General features: G+C 38.9%; 1 protein-coding gene across 1 annotated transcript in view; it reads right to left on the minus strand.

Annotated features, from left to right (window-relative positions):
• The window catches only part of Rnf150 (ring finger protein 150), a gene marked incomplete at its 3' end in the record, with an annotated part of 192,183 nt that overhangs the window by 65,005 nt on the left and 121,178 nt on the right, over positions 1-6,000 (minus strand). The gene's annotated exons all lie outside the window — the stretch shown is intronic.

Genomic DNA, 6,000 nt, shown 5'->3' on the forward strand with positions numbered 1-6,000 from the left:
GAGATGTAAAACTGCCGCTGAAACCACTGACCCCATATTTCTTGATTAAAGGAACTTGGAAAGGTAACAAATCCACAGAAATATCACGTAAAAACTTAGCTCAGACATATAGCACTGGTAGGCTGGTTCTCCTTAATTATAGAGTTATGGAAAAATTCTGTGAAAATGGTCCTATATCAAAGAAACACTTTAAAAAGCACGTTTACCCAAGATGAAATCCAATTCAGTGAATGAGCGTGAGATTTCCCTAAACATAATTACTTGCTTTGATAGACCACATTTTAATCTCATTTGCAGAAAGACGCATACTCTTTAGTCAGAGAATGTAAATAAGATCAAGATCTAGGCTGAAATGATCCACATCAAATATACAATGCTTCATACTCATCAAGAAAATAATATTAGGTATTTGTAGAATTGATGTATCCATGGAATTGATTTAAAGCCATTTTATCCAGATATGAAAACAGAAAATGTTCAAGTATTCCTATCATACTTTTTGGAAGTCTTAGACTAAGGCTATATTTAGGTCTCATTAGGTGGTGAATAGCATCAGTTCAATTATTTTAGGAAATTTCATGCTAAGAACATCCTAGAATTGCATATTGTGTTTAAGGTGACTCTTCTCCTCACAAGGAGTTTTTTCTGACTTTTAATGACAGAAAGGAAAGATCATCTAAAGCTGAAAGCTCTGGAGGAATCATTTGTGCTTTCCTGTTTTGCAATGCCCTTTGAATTTGGTCTTGGACTTTCATTTAATGGCAGGGTCTCTGAGGAGATCCAGCTTGGTACACTGAGCTATGCATAGATTACCTTGTGGCCACAGGCAAATGCAATTATAAACTTCCACAAAAGACTTGATCTCTGACCTCTTAATGAGTTTCTTTTTGCCCAGGGCAACTGTCACTTTGTGGGGATGGCAGTCACTTCCAGAGCCTTATAGGTACTCTGAGGTGGCATCCTCAAGTCAACATTCTTCCTGATGACGGTTTTGGACCTGCAACAGCACCAACCAGGACCAGCTATGTCCTCCCAGGCTAACGAACTTGCTATTCCTTTACCTCAGAACTTCTCTAGGCAGTTTGGATGAGTGGTTCCCAGAGTATTAACATGATTTTTTTTTTTCCAGTACCTGGTATTGAACTCAGGACCTTGTGCTTCCCAGGCAAGCACTTATTCTACTGAGTTATCTCCCAGGTCCATGTTTTTTATTTATTTTAATTATTATTATTATTTTTTTTTTGTGGAACCAGGGATTGAATTTAGGCCCTTGCACTTGCCAGGCAAGCGCTTACTGTACTGAGCTTTCTCTCCCACCTCCTAACGTGACTTCTTAGTAGCTTTGTTTAAAGGGTAGAAACATGAGCTGCGCTTTCATTACCATTACCACCAAATCCCCCACCCCTCCTGCCATCACAGCATATGTTTAAAAACTAAACTGAGATTTAAATATCTGCCATCTGGAAATGCATATGAAAACCCTTCTACATTTCCAATTCTGCTAAGAGCAAATGTCTCTTTTGTATGTCTTTAATGCTAACCAATTCAAGTGGTTTTCTAAACAGGTAGTGAAGCCATAGTTGCTACAACAAGGTTATTTCTTGCTTCTCAGATGGACCCTCTCAAGCTTATATAGAAGACAGCTTTGAAACATACCCCTCCCCAGTATACGAAGTTTGTGAGTTCAACTTATATATGTGCCCAATGTGATCTGGTAAACTCCTCGAACCACCCACACAATACAATATAAATAAATGGTTGGTACGTCTGTGCTACCTGCTCGCAGCTTTATTATCTCTCTTTATTCTTTGACAGTGCTTCTCTACAGTCTCAATTTCTCAGCTTACATCCACAAAACACTCCCTTCTCAGCACAGTTTTTGGTTTGTTGGCTGGTTTTCATTTTATTTTGTTTTACTGGTCAATGACAAAAATTTTTAAAAATTCCTTAAAATCTCTCCTACATATGTTCTGGGTGTTTCTCTACTCATGGGAGGCTTGGCTGCTCCGCGGTATGGGGTGTACTTTCAAGGATCTCTGCTCAGTGAGAGTATTTGAAGAGTTTCCTCCTCTTCTTCCTTCTCTTCTCCCTAGCAAGTGACCAGCTCATTGGCTAATTTTCATGCAGATATGATGTGACAACTCCTAACCTCGGAGCAAGGCACAGGTGGTGTTACCTGCACAGGGCACACCAGGCAAATGGGTGCAGGAGTCTAGCCTAATCTCTGCTACCAAGCCTGGTGCCCATGGAGCTCATGGAATTTTCATATTTGCCCCAAAGCACCTACGTAAATGGCTTGGCTCTAGAAAACACTGGTCATCCATTTGGTGTGCTTTTAATGCCTCTTCCTACTATACAGGGGACCTAAAGCTGATGGGCATCTTTCACCCTATCTTTCTAGACAAGAAGCTATGACTGATCACACACACCCTATCTCTTCAGCTCAGTCTGCCAGGCATAGTCAGGCTAAAGCTAGAGCCCGCGTCCTTTCATGAATCTCTTACTTCAGATGTTCTCCATGATGTAAGCAGTTTCATTGAGTTATGTTATGTAGTGAGATGCCCTGCAGGCTGAGGACAAGAGCTGGACTAGGCCAGACCTTGCATATTCAACGTGAAGATAAACATAGTGGTTAAGCTGTTGTCAAAGGAAACCAGAGGTAGATAGTAGTTAAACTGATAAAAGCAGATTTAATTTAAGATTATCACAACAGAAGGAAAGTCTCAGGATAGAGCTGGACTTAATTCTGAAAACAGCACGAGCAAGCAGAAAGGTGCAGCAGAGGAGGCAGCTGGGGACCAGTGGGCAGGAAGTTACCAGGAGGAAGCTCCAGGAATACATGGCATTCTGGCTACAGCCAGCTTTTCAGGATCCTTGTCCAGCTGCATAATAGAGACACAGACGTGGAGTTCAAAAAATCTAGAGTACAGTCAAGAGAAGCTCCTTTATCAGTTGTGTTGAACAGATAATGTTAAAAAGCAAAGCAACAACCCCACCACTTTCTCTGCGGCTTCAGTTACGCTGTGTGCTCTGGTCAAGCATGGCTGCTGCTTGGCATCCAAAATCGAAGGATCTGGAGGTAAAAGAGGAAAAGAGGCAGACCACTAATTCTGCCCCTCTGGTCCTCTGGCTGGGACCTTCTGTTCATCTGGCTAACAGTCGAGGTATATGGACCATTCTCTGTCTGCAAGCTGGAATGCTAAACACATGGAATAAATCGGGAGGATATCAAAAAAAGTTACAGATAGTTCTGCTTCCAAGACTGCTGTATTTTCCATTTGCGCATGCTTTAGCCATCTGGTCCACAGGCCCATCTCCACAACATTGGCCTGCTGGAACAGATGTGTCCCATTGCTAGAGCCTGATGCTCAGCATGTGGACGTGAGGCTACTAGTGATGCCAATTGTACACAGTTATCATCGACTGTCACTTATACACAGGTAATTAGTCTAATAGCAAATGGAGATTATAGAAAAGAGAATGGAAATGTGTATCCACTAGTATGTGTTAGTATCTCGATTTGATTTCATAAATCTGTTTTCTACAAAATACAATCTCACCTATTTGATGAAATAACTTTCAAAATGAAAAAAAAGCAGATTGGCTAAAATATTAGAGAAAAGCCAATATCAAGCTAAGCAGGATTTTTATTCCATTTTTGAGATTCCTTTTCTGAAGTGCTTTTCATTATATATCATGTCAAAACCTTTTCTATATCACTTAAACAAAGTGTGACAAAATATTCTGAAAGAGTATTACTGAAGATACATGCTTTTCTCCTCAAGGGATTATCAAAAGCATTTATTTAAATTCCTTCCCCCAACTACTTTCCATCTAAATTTGCCATTCGACTGTGAACTACATTTTACTCTCACGCCTTATTCTCCCATGGATGCAAGATGATGAATGGAAAGACTGTAGCACTTGTAACAAGTTTTGGATTAATGAGAGACAATATGTGGGTGCTCACTGCCCTCCCACATCTTCCACCAGTGTTTATTGTGCACATACATGGCATTCTACTCCCGGGGCAATAAAAAAGGAGGATCCATGAAGAAATGTTCAAAATAAATAAATAAATAAATAAATTAAAGGTTCTAGAATCCATGTAAAAAAGATATCATGTCTACATCTTGTACTATGAATAACTATTACAAAGACAACAATGTATTAACTATGCAATGTATTAACTATTGTAACTGACCTACTAACCTGTTTTGAAACTGTCTCATTGCTATTTTTTCTCAATAAAATTAATAAAAAAATAGAAATTTCTCCTTGTCAAAACTGACATACACACAATAGTTCTAAGCAAAATTGTAGAACAGGTAAAACATTAGATACTGTGCCACAATTTTTAACAGTATTCCCCTCTAAACTATGAAGTTTTTTCTTTAGCAAACTGGGTCCTTTGTCAACTAGCAGTTAATTCAATGTCATGTTTTGTTGGAGCCATTATATTTAAAATTCTAGTGAACTTTAGATGATGACATACCTACTGGTTCAGGACTGTGCTTAATTGGTCTCATAATTAATGAGACAGACAGATGGATTTAGCACTCATAAAGTGTTGGTATATGAAGTATCAACAAAATTATTAATGTTGCCTAATTCAGACCTCACAATGTTAAATGGTAACCCCCTCCTCTTTAGCTTAAGCCTATTTTTAAATAATAAATTACAATTGTATGTTTTAAAATGTAAAATAGGATAATTTTATACATGTCCATATTGTTTAATGATTACCACAGTGAAATAACATCTCTAACATAAAAAAATAGAATCCATGTAAAAAAGGAACTGGTAGAATTAATTTTAATACATGGCATTTCACACAACAAATTCAAATTATGTTCCCAACATATAATCAGTTGGGAACATTACCGAGATGGTTTGCACTCTGCCTTCCTACAAAGTCTTCAAAATCTAGCTTGTAATAAACTCATTGACACGTGTCCCCCACCACATTTCAAGTGGTCCACATCTGCAGAGAGCTGATGGCTACTGGATGAGACGCTACAGCACTAGAGGCACAGAACGACTGCACTTCTCTGCGTGTCTGTCTGTCTGTCTGTCTGTCTCTCTCTTTCCTTCCCTCCCTCCCTTCCTCCCTCCTTCCCTGCCACAGTGTTCTTTCATGCCACCTACACATTATCCACTCATTTAACAAGTGTTAAACCTCAGATGATGGTACTATGGCAGAATAATCAGCTTAGAAGAGGCCCTCTTCTTACAAACTCCTAACAAATGGTTACTAACATATAACAAATATTCTCTGAATATACAGATTTAATGAAATTCAATCAAATACCAGCAGTAGTTAGTATACAGCTAGAACATAATCGTAGAATACATGTGGAACCACGGAAGACCCAGGAGAATCAAATCAGTCCTAAGCAAGAAGAGCAAAGCGGAAGGCAAGAGAATTCCACATCTTGAGTTACACTACAAGAATACAGAAAAGACAAAAACAAAAACACCAAAGAACAAAAATAATCAGTCAGGTTGACAAATGGGGCAGACTTGAGGATGCAGACACAGTCCCATATACCTTCAGCCACTTGATTTTGGACAAAGATGCCAAAAGCGTACGCTGGAGCCAAGACAACCTCCTCAGCAATGGTGCTGGCAAGACTGGTCATCCAATTAGAGACTGCTAGACAGTGATACATTGTTTAGCTGAATTCAAACACCTACAGTATTTAGATGCCAATAGAATATTCACCTCTGACAGGACAACAACAACAACAACAACAACAACAAAAGGGATAGAAAGGAAGGATCATTTTGTATTTATATATACAAAATAGTTAGGATAGATATACAGCTACTTTCGCTTAATTCAACGAGAAGAAAAAGGTGTACTAATAGTGTTTGGACAAGACACCCCGTCTGCTTCTTGTACTATGGATAACCACTAAGAAGGTAACAATGTACAATGTACTGATTATCGAAACCATCCTATTAATCAGCTTTGAAACTGTGACACTGACAAAGGAT

The sequence above is a fragment of the Octodon degus genome, unplaced genomic scaffold (assembly GCF_000260255.1).
Source record: "Octodon degus isolate 3935 unplaced genomic scaffold, OctDeg1.0 scaffold00260, whole genome shotgun sequence".
Lineage (NCBI taxonomy): Eukaryota > Metazoa > Chordata > Mammalia > Rodentia > Octodontidae > Octodon > Octodon degus.